The sequence below is a fragment of the Malania oleifera genome, chromosome 6 (assembly GCF_029873635.1).
Source record: "Malania oleifera isolate guangnan ecotype guangnan chromosome 6, ASM2987363v1, whole genome shotgun sequence".
NCBI classification, from domain to species: domain Eukaryota; kingdom Viridiplantae; phylum Streptophyta; class Magnoliopsida; order Santalales; family Ximeniaceae; genus Malania; species Malania oleifera.
This window is the reverse complement of record NC_080422.1, coordinates 109020843-109035495: the sequence shown is the minus strand read 5'-3', so window position 1 is coordinate 109035495 and position 14653 is coordinate 109020843. Positions and strand designations below refer to the sequence as shown.

Genomic DNA, 14653 nt, shown 5'->3' with positions numbered 1-14653 from the left:
CATCCAAACACTTTTAGTGGCAGGTCTGATGTTATCCGACACGCAGGAAACAATTTTTTTAGGCAATCTAAGGGAGTGATGTATTTTAGCACTCGAATAGGCATCCTATTAATAAGATAACATGCAGTTAAATAGCATCATGCCATAGATATTTAGGAACTTGCATTGAAAACATTAGGGCCTGTGCAACCTCTAACAAATGGCGATTTTTTCTCTCAGCAATGCCATTTTGTTGTTGGGTGTCACAATAAGTAGATTGATGTTGAATACCCTTTGTTGAAAGAAATGTTCCTAAACATTTGTTAAAATATTTCGTACCATTATTAGTTCTAAGGATACTGATTTTTGTTTGGAACTGGGTTTCAACCATATTATAAAAATACTAAAAATTTGTTTCAATCTCAAATTTGTCACTCAATGAGTACACCCAACACAAACGTGTATGATCATCAATAAACGTAACAAACCATTTCTTACCAAAAGTAGTAGTGATTTTTGAGGGACCCCAAACATCACTATGAATTAAATAAAAAGGTTTGGAAGAATGATAAGCTTTTCATTGATAGGTGCTTCGGTGACTTTTGGATATGTGGAAAACATCACAATGAAGAGAATTGCAATCCAGTTTTTTTAAATGAGCTAGGAAACAAATGTCTTAAATAGATAAAACTAGAATGTCCTAGTCTAAGATGCCAAAGCATTATTTGTTCACATACAAAAATAGAACTAGTACTACTACTCAAACCCTGAGCTTGTTTATTATTGAATAAAGTCTCATTGAAGTAGTAGCGTCCATCAATCATCCTAGCACTGCCAATTATCCTCCTCGAGAGTTGGTCCTGAAATTCACAATAGGAATCAAAGAAAATGACACAACAATTAGAATCCCGTGAGAGTTTACTAACAGACAGCAGGTTACAAGAAAATTTAGGGATGTGGAAGACAGATTTGAGTTCTATTTTTTTAGAGATTTGGATAGAACCTATTCCCGCAATGGATGAAAAACTTCCATCTGCAATTTTAATCTTTTTATTACTAGAACAAGGAGAATAAGATTGAAACAATTGTGAGGTACTACTGGTCATGCGATTAGATGCACCAGAATCAATAATCCATGGAGTAAGATTTAAGCAACAAGGGTAGGCACTAGAGTTATCACTTGTTTGGGCCAATGAACCAGTAGGAAGACCAGAGGCAGAAGTAGATTTCAGCAGTTGAAGAAGATGATCCACCTGCTCAGCACTTAGGAAATTAGCTTCATTGGCTTTGGGGACTACATGATTGCTACCAGAGGGTCCAGATTTGTTGCTTTTAAAGTTTGCTGGTTTTCCAGCAATTTTCTCTAGTGTGGTGGGGCTTATTGCAATAGTCACACCATACTCGAGGCTTATCTTCCAACCTCCTTTGATTAGAGTAAGGCCGCTGTGCAGAAATATTGGCAGTAGCCAAATCTGTGTTACCAGCAGCATGAGGAGTAGGATTATTGGTAGCAAGTAGAGCAACATTTTCCATAGTCTCATCTTCCTTTTTCTTCATCATCACACTCCTTCGACAATCTTCTCGTCATACTTTAAAGAATACTTCCTTGAGTGGGGGTAGAGGCTGTCTTCCTAGGATTCTTCCCCTTACTTCATCAAACTCATCATTAAGTCCAGCCAAGAATTTAAAAATTCTTGCATTCTCCACCATCTTCTCATTGTGATTGCAATCAGCAGGATTTTTCCATTCATAATCATTGAATAAATCCAGATCTTGCCATAGGCCCTTTAGAACATTGAAATACCTTGTTACACTGCTGTCTCCTTGATAAGTATTGCTGATCTTCTATTGTAGTTTATAAATCTGAGAGTAATTCCCAAGGTCAGAGTACATTTGACTCACATTGTCCCAGAGTTCCTTTGCAGTAGAATGACAAATGTAATTAGCACTAATCTCTTCATCCATAGCATTCACGAGCTATGCCATCACCATGGAATTTTCAACAACCCATATAGCATAAGATGGGTCTGTCTTCTCGGGCTCCTTAGCTTCACCAGTCAAGTACCCTATCTTCCCTTTTCCACAAATATACATCGTAATAGATTGTGACCACCGTAGGAAGTTGGCCGCATTCAATCGTATATTGGAAATTTGGACAGAGTAAGGTTCAGAATGGGTAGGTCTGGTTTCGGGCTTGGTTTTGGGTTTAGCTTTGTTTGAAGTTTCAGCCATGGCTACAGCAATAGAAGAGATTAGGGTAGAGTTGAACAAGGAAGAAAACCCTATAGATTAGGGTTAGATTGGAGCCGCCAAGAGAAACTAGGGTTTACACAAGGCCAAAAGCCGGACCTAGCTCTGATACCATCTCGAATGAGATAGCTTCTTGTGGAAATAATTCTCATTAATCGTAACATAGGTACAAGTTTGTATCAATAGATATACAACAGAGGAATAGAAGGAAAGAACCAAATATGCTAACTTCTAAGGAAACTAAATATTCTAGGATATTCACACATTTACAGCAGAGATTCTCTTAGAAAAATAGGAAAGTTGACTAAACAGATTTGAAACTTTCCAACTAATAATAATAATAATAATAATAATAATAATAATAATGATAAGTTGACAACACTAATAATAGTATTAGAATAGCAATAGTAATCCAAAATAATAATGATAATAATATTAGACATGCTAAACATGAAATATGATAGAAAAATATTTATTTTTCTAAAATAAGGTTTTATTAATTTCTACTTTTTAGAAATTTTTTAGTATGTTTCATGATTTTCAATGTATTTTTTTTTCTCCAATTTTAACTAATACAAGGGAAAAAAATAAAATAAAAAACTAGACCAGTCAGCCAGTCCATTTAAACCACTTGATCGGTTCAATCTCTCTTGAAATACACTTGGGGGGCACCACCACCCCCGTCCCCCCCCGGCACGCAGCTAGGGCTCTGAAATCATAACGATGCAGCAACTCTGCTGCAGCTGCCTCTTGGAGCCTCTTCCCGGTGTCGTGCTCCAGCAGTGGCTGTCGTTCCCTTGTGGTGTCTAGTTCTAGCAGGCTCGTGGCTGCTTGAAACTGAAACTGCTGGAATCACCACTGCTACCCCCCTTCTTCTGAACTTGTGATGCACCTTACATGCAGTGGCATGGTGGCTGCTGCCACCTCTAAACTTGTCGCTGGCCTCTGCCGGTGGTGCAAGCTTCATTGGATGGTGATCTCTCTTGAAAAAAGAAAAGAAAAAAGAATTGTCCTCTCTCCCTACTCTATTAACTCTCTTTCTCTCCTCACATTCTAAGTTCTCCCTTTCTTCCTCTTTCACTAGGTTCCACAACCCTATATTTTTTCATTACTGTTCTAATACCCCAAGAAACTAGACTAGATTGAGGTAATGTAATATGAAAAGGAAAAAAAGAAGAAGTCAACGCTAGGTTTGGGAATAAACATGCATATGCATGAAAACATACACAAACCCTACAAAAATCAGTTTCAACACATCAAAACATGTTTTCGAATTGAAAATATGCTTATTTAGGATAATTCATTCTAGATATAGATAGAGAGAGTGAAAACAGAATGGAATTTCTATATTTCTTGAATAATTTTGTACAGACCAATTTACAATATTTATAATACAATCGGAAGATCTAAATATGGAAATAATCTCCTAAATAAATCTCTCTCATTAACATACAATATATACTTCCCTAAATTACTCCAAGATATTTGAAGATACTCGGGATTTCTACACTCCCCCCAAGTTGGATCATAGATATTGATCATATCCAACTTGCAAATGAAATCATCAAAGCTTTGGCGGACTAGCCCTTTAGTAAAGATGTCTACAGTTTGTTCCTTGGTAGGTACATAAGTTAGATAGATGGTTCCATCTTCAACCTTCTCTTTGATAAAATGTCGGTCCACTTCTACATGCTTAGTCCTATCATGTTGAACTGGATTGAGAGAGATATTGATGGCTGCTTTGTTGTCACAATAGAGTTTGATAGGGAATTTCACCGGGATTTGTAATTTTTCCAAGAGTTTCCGTAACCACAGTCCTTCAAAAATCCCTTGTGCAACTACCCTGAATTTAGCTTCAACACTACTTCGAGCCACTACATTTGGTTTTTTGCTCCTCCAAGTTACCAAATTTCCCATACAAAGGTACAATATCCGGTGGTAGACCTTTATCTTCTGCTGATCCTGCCCAATCTGCATCTGTGAAAATTTGTACTTCCTTGCTTTCACATTTATTGAAGAAGAGTCCTCTGCCCGGAGAACCCTTGAGGTACTTGAGGATCTTATACACAACATCTGGGTGAGTCTTTTTCGGTGAATGCATGTGTTGCCTTACCACACTTACCGCAAATGCAATGTCGGGTATGGTATGCGATAGGTCAATTAGTTTACCAACCAATCTCTGATACCTCTTAATGCCGAGTTGCTAAAGTGGCTAATCTAAGTTGGCTGCCAAGGACAGGAGGACCCGAATTGTATTCAATTTTGCCACTAGTGCAAATGTCTCTGTGTAGTCAATGCGATAGGTCTGTGTAAGACCTTTTGCAATGAGTCTGACTTTATATCGTTCAACTGTCCCATCAGCTCTATATTTCACTGTGAAAACCAATTTACAACCAACTAGCTTCTTCCCTCTCAACAAATTCATAACGTCCCAAGTTTCATTCTTTTCTAGAGCCCACATTTCCTCCATGACAGCTTCCCTCCATTTAGGAATTTCCAAGCGTTCCTGGATATTCTTTGAAATTTTTATCCTGTCAAGGTTAGAAGTAAAAGCACGATATTCTGTAGACAAGCTTTTATAAGACATGTATTTTGACCAGGGATACTGAGTACATAACCTGGTTTGTTTTCTGACTGCAATGGGTAAATTGATGTCATCAGGTATGGGCTTATCAAAAGGGAGCTCATGACCATCTATTACCTGATCGAGTTTGGGCGTGGCGTGGACTCATGGTTGCTCAGAGCTATCACCAGTTCCAACTCTCTTGGTGTCTCAGGTATGAGATTCTCCCTGTTCTTTGTGTTTGGCTTTCTTGAGTAAACAAGTATTTCTGTGTTGTTTTGTTTTTCTGCATCTCCCCCTGAGGTTAAGTGATCTTTTGTACAAGACGGGTCAAGAAATGATGCAATGGTAGACTTAGTGTATGGCACAGATTCATCAACAGAGAAATCAAAGAACCGATCTTCACTCCATTTCTCCCCCTGAAGAGAGGTGAAGAGAGGGCTTTGGAAAGTAAGGAGTGGTTTCAAAGAACGTGACATCAAGGCTAACAAACAATTTTTTTGCGACAGAATCATAACATTTGTAGCCTTTCTGAGTAGGAGAGTAACCAATAAAAATGCACTTAATGCCATGAGGTTCCAGTTTATCACGATTGTGAGCATGAACATGAACAAATGCAGTACATCCAAAGATTTTCAGAGAGAGATTGGAGTGGAGCCGAGTCTTGGGAAACCATTCCTAGAGTTTCTGGAGAGGAATCACAAAAGAAAGAACTCGACTAGGCATTTGATTAATGAGATGTGTAGTTGTTAAAATGACATCACCCCAAAAATATTTTTTCATATTTGTAGTGAGCATCAATGCCCGAGCTACTTCAAGAATATGCCTATTTTTACGTTCAACAACCCCATTTTGTTGAGGGGTATCCACACAGGAACTTTGATGAACAATTCCATTTTCTTGAAGATAATGTCCCAAGATATCATTGAAATATTCCGTACCATTATCAATACGAAAAATTTGAATGTGAGTTTGGAATTGTGTTTGAATCATGGAGTGAAAATTGGTGAAAATAGAACAGACTTCAGTTTTATCTTTCAACAAGTAAACCCAACAAATACGAGTATGATCATCAATAAAAATAACAAACCATCTCGTGTGAGTGCGATTAAAAGAGTGTGAGGGCCCCCATAAATCACTGTGAATCATAGTAAAGAGTTTGGATGGTTTGTATGTGGATTTTGGAAAGGAATTACGCTGGTGTTTTGCAAGTTCACAAATCTCACACTGAAATTCAAAAGACATTTTATTTGAAAAAATGGAAGGAAATATACGTCTTAGATATTGAAAATTTGGATGACCCATCCTAGAATGTCATAACAAAATTTCATTATCACTAGAAACAGATGCAGAACCACAAATAGTATTACATTATTCACTCACATTAGCCTCCTCAAAGTAGTAGAGTCCCTCATACTCCTTAGCACTGCCAATCGTTTTCCCCGATGATAGGTCTTGAAAAACACAATGAGAAGGAAGATATTTAGCAGAACATTTGGAGTTTTTAGTTGACTAATGGATAATAAGTTGCAGGCTAAATTAGGAACATGAAGAACAAACTCTAGTGTGATGGAGTCGGAGAGTCGGATATTTCCTTTACATGCGATAGACGAGAGTGATCCATTTGCAATTTTAACTTTCAAATTTCCAGCACAAGGTGAATATGATGAGAAAAGATGATAGGCATCGGTCATGTGGTCAGAAGCACCAGAATCAATAATCCAAGGAATTTTGGATTTAGAGGTTATATTCAAAGCTTGCAAAAAATTACCTCTTTGGGCTAAAGAACTTGAAGAAATATTTGTGGAAGACTGACCCGTGGCTTCGTAATTTGGCAAGGAAGATGAAGCTATGAAATAACTCACATGGTGTTTGACGTTGCACACGACATCACCTTCGGGAATAGATCTGGGCAGCAAAACATTTCCAACAACGAGAGTGGCCTTCTTGTCGCAATATACGAACTTGCCGGAGTACATGCCCTCAGCGGCGACGAAGAGATCCTTCTAATGCTTGTACAGGAAAGGATGGCGGAAGGTGACGCGTGAGAGAGGAGCGCCGCGACTTGGGTCGTGGATGATATCAGTGATGACTCCCTTCAGAAAACCGTTGCACTCGCCGAAGTCCAAGGATCGAAAGCGAGCGGGTTCCTTCCGGTGGTGGGTGTGTAACCGGAAAACAGATTCGACACCCTTACACCGAGCTCTGATCACACGACCCATTTCGAAGATCTGGTGGAAAGGGAAGGGGGCAGGTCTCTGTGTCTCGCCGGTAATAAACCCCAACTTTCCCTTGCCATTCATCTTCTCCACTATGGGTTGGAAGGACGAGTTGTCGAGTCCTGTTGAGCCCATGGTGGAGATTGCTTCGTTCTCACCCTCGTGAGATTTAGAGGTCATCGAACGTTTGCTTTGGTCGGCGGTTTCCGCCATTGATAGCTAGGTTTAATCTCCTAGCCTTGATACCATGAAAACAGAATGAAATTTCTGTATTTCTTGAATAATTTTGTATAGACCAATTTACAATATTTATAATACAATCGGAAGATTTAAATATGAAAATAATCTCCTAAAAAAATCTCTCAATAATATACAATATATACTTCCTTAAATTACTCCAAGATATTCAAAGATACTTGGGATTTCTACAGAGAGGAAGATGCATGATAGGAATGGTGTATTCCAAAAAAAGGGGGGGGGGGGGTGAATTGGGTATTAAAAATATTCCTAGGTTCAATTTAAATTACAAACATTATTTTGCAACCTAGGGTCTTTCTAAGCAGTTACCAATTCCACAGATATAAAGATATGCTAAAAAAGTCAACAATGCATACCTAGCTATGAATGCTTTCGAGCTTCTTCCCTTCTCTTGCTTCGATGTGTACCTTCTCCCTCTACTGTATGCTCGTCTCCCTCTTCTTTCCAGCTCTTTGGTGAGCATACATACCTCATTTTCTGTCTCTTCCTCCTCCTCTCTAAACCTTTCCCTAACTTCCTCACTCATAAAAAAAAAAAAAAGTTGGGTTAGGGTTTAACACAATCCCTCTTCCAAGAGTACCCCTAGAGGCAAGGAAAATTGTCACCTTGTCCTCTAGGGTGTTTCGAACCCAACATAACCTATTCTAAGCATGGGATACTTAGAATAGATTAACGATAACTACTAATCTCACGAAATTGACAGCCCAACTCCATTTGCCATGGAATTAAAGGTTAAAAATTGCCCCAAAAAGATCCCAAGCCCTTACAAGCACACAAGCATGGGTTATTCCAAAAGTTCTAAGAAAACCAAATTGAAAGAACACCCAGTAACTCTCTACATCAAGATAGAAATGATGTTCTGGATAGTTGAAGAGTCATTTGCGCTGGTTTCCTTTCTCAAAATGCAACGAACACATAATGAAAATGCTAATTTGTTAGCAAAATGGACAGCTACATGTGTTGTATGTTGGCAGAATTTGTTTAGGATGTAAATAATGTAGAAATCCCTACAATGTGAACGACGGCTACGATTAATGAATGACGGCCACCTACCATGGTGGGTGAGCCACCACCACCTACCATGAGATCTTGCCACAAGCTAGAGGCTATAAATTGAGACCCCTACTGAAGCTAAACCACACATCTCAACAGCAAGTTGTGTCCTCTTCTGTTTTTCCATATTTTATTCTCTGTGTACATGTTAAATAGGGACCCGAGTATGTAAAGAATACACAATTGAATATACAATTGATTCATTCAAACCAAAATTGAGATGGTAAAACAATTGTATATTCAATTTGAGGGAAGATAAAACAGGCTCATCCATTTTAGTTCGTGAACAATTTGGTTTTAGACTTATTTAATGATTAGATTCATTTATGGGTTCATTTAAAGTACGGATTAATATACTGTAGTGGCTAAAGAGAGGACTCTCTAGGCATCTTGAATTTACACGAGGGGTGAATGCCCAAGGCTAATAAGCTGACTTGGGGGCCAAAGGATTTATAGTAAAAGTCCATTTCAGGCTTTGCATAACAAAACCTTAAAAGACGCTCTTGCCTCTCACTGGGAAAGGTTCTTAAGGAATCAAATTGTTCTAGTTTGGTTGGGTAGGTGTTGCCATCTCACTCATTTGCATAAATGAACAAGTTCAAGTATATTCAAGGCCTGTTTTATGTAAAGAATACACAATTGAATATACAATTGATTCATTCAAACCAAAATTGAGATGGTATCAGAGCCCCAAATTATTTTCATAGTTATCTCTCAGCTAGGCCGAAGCTGAATTCTTGGTTTCTTGGTTTCTCGGTAATTTTTTTGGTAGTAGCAGAGAGTTCTGGATAGCAACAGTTTCTTTAGGAGATAGGCAATTCCCGGTGGGTTCTAAACTTCTATTCGATAGTTCTATTGAAGGTGTCGAGAATTTTTATTTTATTTTATTTTATTTTTTTTGTGAAGTCCTCGTGTAGTGGTTTTCTGGTTCGGAGGATCAGTTTCTGATTGTGACGAATTCTTGGTGGCTGTCGACAAATTTTGGAGGGGCAATTCTAGTGAATTAGGTTTATCCTTTCTGATTATATCTTTATTGCAAGCCCGGTTCCTATGGCTATAAGTTTGTAGCAATTTTGTTTGGGTGTGTGGCTATCAACAAATATTTTTTTGGTGTTGTTGGGCTGTTGAAATTCTTATTCCAGTAACTGTTGAGATTTCTTTGTTCTGCCCAATTTTTTTTTGGTGGTAACTATGTCAGGAAAAAATTCTATTGTTTGCCTTAATGGCAAGAACTATGCCAGTTGGGAATTCTAGTTCCGAATGTTTGTGAAAGGGAAGAAGTTATGGGGTCATTTGGATGGGTCTTCTAAGGCTCCAACTGATTCCAAGGAACTTAGTTCATGGGAAAGTAGGGATGCCAAAGTTGCTTCTTGGCTACTCAGCTCTGTTGAACCTCATATGGTCAACAATCTTTGTGGGTTCACTATTGCTAAGATGATGTGGGATTACCTTCGGCAAATTTATTATCAAAATAATTCTGCTCGAAAGTTTCAATTGGAGTTAGACATCGTAAACTATTGCCAGGGGAATCTCTCCATTGAGCCATTTTATTTTGGTTTTATTAATTTATGGAATGATTATTCTGGGTTGGTGCATTCTCAGATTCCTAAAGAAGCTTTGGCAGCGCTACAAGCGGTTCACTCCGAGAGCTAGCGGGATCAAATCTTGATCAAGCTCCGACCTGAGTTTCAAAGTGCATGAGCTAGGTTAATCAATCGAACACTCGTCCCATCTTTAGAGGTTTGCTTGGGTGAACTCTTGCGTGAAGAATAGCGTCTCGCCTCACAGCTTGGTCTTTCTCAAGATGTTAGGGGTTCTGAGACTTTTAATGTGGCCTACGCCGCTTGAGGAAAAGGACGATCTAGATCTCCGCCACGGTGTTATTATTGCAAGGAAATTGGGCACATTGCAAAACATTGAAGCAAGAAATTCTGCAATTATTGCAAGGAGGGTCATATCATTGAGGATTGTCATGTACGTCCTCAGAATGGATCCGCTCTTGCTTTTCATACTGTTGTTTAGTCCAATTTTGTGCCTACATCTTCCGCACAACCTGCTATTCTGGGTCCGTCTTCCAACATTACTATTGAGCAAGTTCAAGAGATGATCATTTCAGCCCTCTCTACTCTTGGTCTCCAAGGTAAAAATCTTCTTACTTCTTGGTTAATTGACTCTGTAGCTTCCAATCACACGACTAGCAGTCAGACAACTTTATATGATGTTCGTATGTATGATGATAAGCAACATATTTAAATCACTGATGCCAGTACTCTTCCTATTATAGCTGTTGGAAATCTAGGGTCTTCCTTTACTAATGTTTTCATGTCTCCTGATTTATCTGCCAATCTCATTTCGGTTGGACACTTAGTAGAAGAAAATTGTTTGTTCATTTTGATCATTCTGGTTGTTGTGTGCACGATCAAGCGTTCGGACAAGAGATAGCAAAGGGGCCTAAAGTGGGACATTTTTTTCCTCTTTAGTAATTGACCATTCCTCGTTCAATTTCTCTTGGTTGCTTTTCTATTGTTAATAATAATAGCCAATTTTGGCATAAGAAATTGGGTCATCCAAACTCTATAATTTTGACACATCTTATGAAACATGGTTATTTGAATAATACAAGTGCGTCTTCTTCGATATCTTTTGATTGTGTTTCTTGTAAACTTGGTAAAAGCAAATCTTTACCTTTTCCTTTACAGGGTAGTCGTGCTTCAACGTGTTTTGAAATTATTCATTCAGATGTTTGGGGTATGAATCCTGTTATTTCTCATGTTCAATACAGATATTTTGTGACATTTATTGATGATTACAGTCATTTCACAGGGATCTATTTTCTTTGTTCTAAAGCTGATGTGTTCTCAACCTTCCAAACTTTTGTTGCCTATGTAGAAACCCAATTTTCTACCCTTATTAAGATCTTACGCTCAGATTCTAGGGGCGAATACATGTCTCATCCTTTTCGATCTTTTCTCCAACAGAAGGGTATTCTCTCTCAGCGTTCGTGTCCTTCCACCCCTCAACATAATGGCGTTGGCAAGCGTAAGAATCGTCACCTTTTAGATGTTGTTCGAACATTGATGATTGAATCTTCTGTTCCTTCTAGATTTTGGGTAGAAGCCTTATCTATGGCTGTATATTTGATTAATCATTTGCCTTCTCCTACCTTGGATCTTGATTCTCCATATTCTTGTTGGTTTGGTGTTTCTCTTGATTATAATTCTATGCATGTTTTTGGTTGCGTTTGTTTTGTTCACTTACCTCCCATTGAACGTCACAAGCTTGCTGCTTAGTCTGTTCAATGTGCTTTTCTTGGCTATAGTAATTCTCGTAAAGGGTTTGTGTGTTATGATGCAGATGCTAACAAACTTCGTATTTCTCGCAATGTGATTTTTTTTGAAAATCAATATTTCTTTCCACCTCGTACTAATCATGTTTCTTCCTCTATTTTGCTTCCTCCTTTTGATGACGTGTCTAGTATTACTTCTCGTTTTATGCCAGGTTTTGGGTATCAGCGACGTCGCCCATTGCCTCTTCTTCTGAACGGCCACCTGATCCTGTCTTGCATGTGCCCTGTCTGTCTACTAGGCCACTCCAGATTGGTATGGTTTTTCTTCTTCTGCTCTTCAGACCACTCTTAAAACTACCTTTGTGCCCAAGTCTTATTCTTAGGCTTCTGCTCATGAATGTTAGCGGCAAGCTATGCAAGACGAACTTCAGGCTCTTCAGGACAATCACTTTCTATTGAAAGACATAAAGCTCGTCCGGTGGCACTCGAAAATAGGCAGGAGTAGGGGCTTGAAACATTCGCTCCCGTGGCCAAAATGACTACTGTCTGCACTGTTATGGCCATTGCTGTTTTGAAAGGATGGTCACTTCACCAGATGGATGTGAAGAATGCATTTTTACATGGTGATCTAAAGGAAGAAATATTTATGTCTCCTCCTCCTGGCTTGTTTCCTTCCTCTTCTATTGAGGTTTATCGCTTAAAGTGGGCTCTGTATGGTTTGAAGCAGGCACCGCAGGCATGGTTTGAGAAGTTTCGTACTACTCTACTAGATTTCACTTTTACTCAGAGTCAATATGACTCCTCTCTTTTCTTTCGCAAGATTGCCTTTGGGATCATTATACTTCTTGTTTATGTCGATGATATTGTGATTACAGGATCTGATCCCCACCTAATTGAGTAGCTCTTACTGCACCTCAAATCTTCGTTTCTTATGAAAGATCTTTGTCCACTGCAGTATTTTCTTGGACTTGAGGTTCAACATTGTCCGAATGGTACACTCTTACATCAGCATAAGTATACCCAAGAACTTCTTTCATTTGCTGCCCTTCAAGACTGTAATTCGGCTGTTACACCTATGGAGGTCAATTTAAAGATGCATCAAGCGGATGGTGATTCCTTATCTGATCCTTCGATGTATCGGCAGCTGGTGGGTAGTTTAAATTATTTGACCATTACTTGACCTGATATCTCATTTCCTGTTCAGCAGGTTAGTCAGTTTATGCAGGCTCTGTGCCAATCACATTTGGCTGCTGTCCGTCGTCTTCTTTGATATCTCAAAGGGACATCTGATTGCGGCTTGTCTTGTTTTTCCCTTCAGGGAATTCTTTACAGTTGATGGGTTTTAAAGATGCTGACTGGGCTGGATGTGCGGATACTTGTCGTTTTGTTACGGGTTGGTGTATGTTCCTTGGCGATGCCCTCATTTCTTGGAAGAGTAAGAAGCAAACTCGTGTCTCGAAGTCATCCACTGAGTCTGAATATTGGGCTATGTCGTCTGCCAGTTCTGAAATCTTATGGCTTTGAGGGTTTTTAGGAGAACTTTGTGCTCCGTAGCTGACTCCTACTCCTCTTCATGCTGATAATACAAGTGCTATTCAGATTGCTGCCAATCCCGTTTTTCATGAATGCACCAAACATATTAAGGTGGATTTTCTTTGCTCGTCAGGAGATTACTCTTCCACACATTTCCACTGAACACCAAACCGCTGATGTTTTCACCAAGGTTCTTTCTTGTCGTCGCCAATAGTTTCTTCTTGCCAAATTGATGCTTCTCGATCGCCCAGCATCAATTTGAGGGGGGATGTTAGCAGAATTGACAGCTACATGTGTTGTATGTTGGCAGAATTTGTTTAGGATGTAAATAATGTAGAAATCCCTACAGTGTGAACGACGGCCACGCTTGGTGAATGACGGCCACCTACCATGGTAGGTGAGCCACCGCCACCTACCATGGTGGGTGAGCCACCACCACCTACCATGAGATCTTGCCACAAGTCAGAGGCCATAAATTAAGACCCCCCACCGAAGCTAAACCACTCATCTCAACTGCAAGTTGTGTCCTCTTATGTTTTTCCATATTTTATTCTGTGTACATGTTAAATAGGGACCCGAGTATGTAAAGAATAAACAATTGAATATACAATTGATTCATTCAGACCAAATTGACATGATAAGCTAACTTTGCTGTGTTGCTGTGAGCTGTCTAGGTGGATTCGCTCTTTGCTGATTGTCATAAATAGGTTCATGCTGCTATGGATAATGCTACTGATGATACTTATTTGCATCTGTGCCCAAATTTATTATATCCTAAGGGGCATTTGGTATAGGTATCAAAAATTATGGAGACAAAAACTAGAAACAAAAGGCTGAAAACTAGAAGCAGAAAGTAGAAATTAAAAACTAGTCACATTGAAAACCAAATTGAACTAATTGCTTATTCTTGCCCATTCATCAAATAACAATTAAATAATATGATTAAAATAATAAAAAAGTAAAAGAATATAAACTAAAAATATTATGCATAGAAATTAATTATAATTATTATAATAAAAACATAAATTAATTATAATTATTTTGTTTTATTATTATATTTTTAAACTCACTTTTTAGTGCCCCAAGAATAACCCTATTGTACATGACAATTGAAAAAATGGTAAATATGATGTTTTGAATGAATTTCATTATATTTTAAAAAATTTTGTATAGTTTATTGATATTTTTATTTTAATTACAGTTTAAATTCACATGGTTATTTTATTTTAATTTTAATTAAAAAATTAATAAAATGAATGATCTAATCCATAAAAGTCAATTTTGGATGACGTCTACTAAGAATATATAAATATATATGCTAAATTAAATCCATTTTCTTAAAATTTCAACCATCATAAATTATAAGAAAAAAAAATCCAACATATTACGATCCAATTGACCAAAATAGTGCGGGCAAATGGGCAATATGGTCTTGAAAAACTAGATGCGTGTGGCACACACATCTAGTTAGTTGGATTATAATCATACAATATACTAAAAATATAATACAAT

The 14653-nt window shown here is 38.2% G+C and overlaps 1 protein-coding gene across 3 annotated transcripts in view; it reads right to left on the bottom strand.

Moving 5' to 3' along the window:
* Nucleotides 1-14653, bottom strand: part of LOC131157916 (dicer-like protein 4) — a 190065-nt gene that overhangs the window by 25388 nt on the left and 150024 nt on the right. The window lies entirely within an intron of this gene.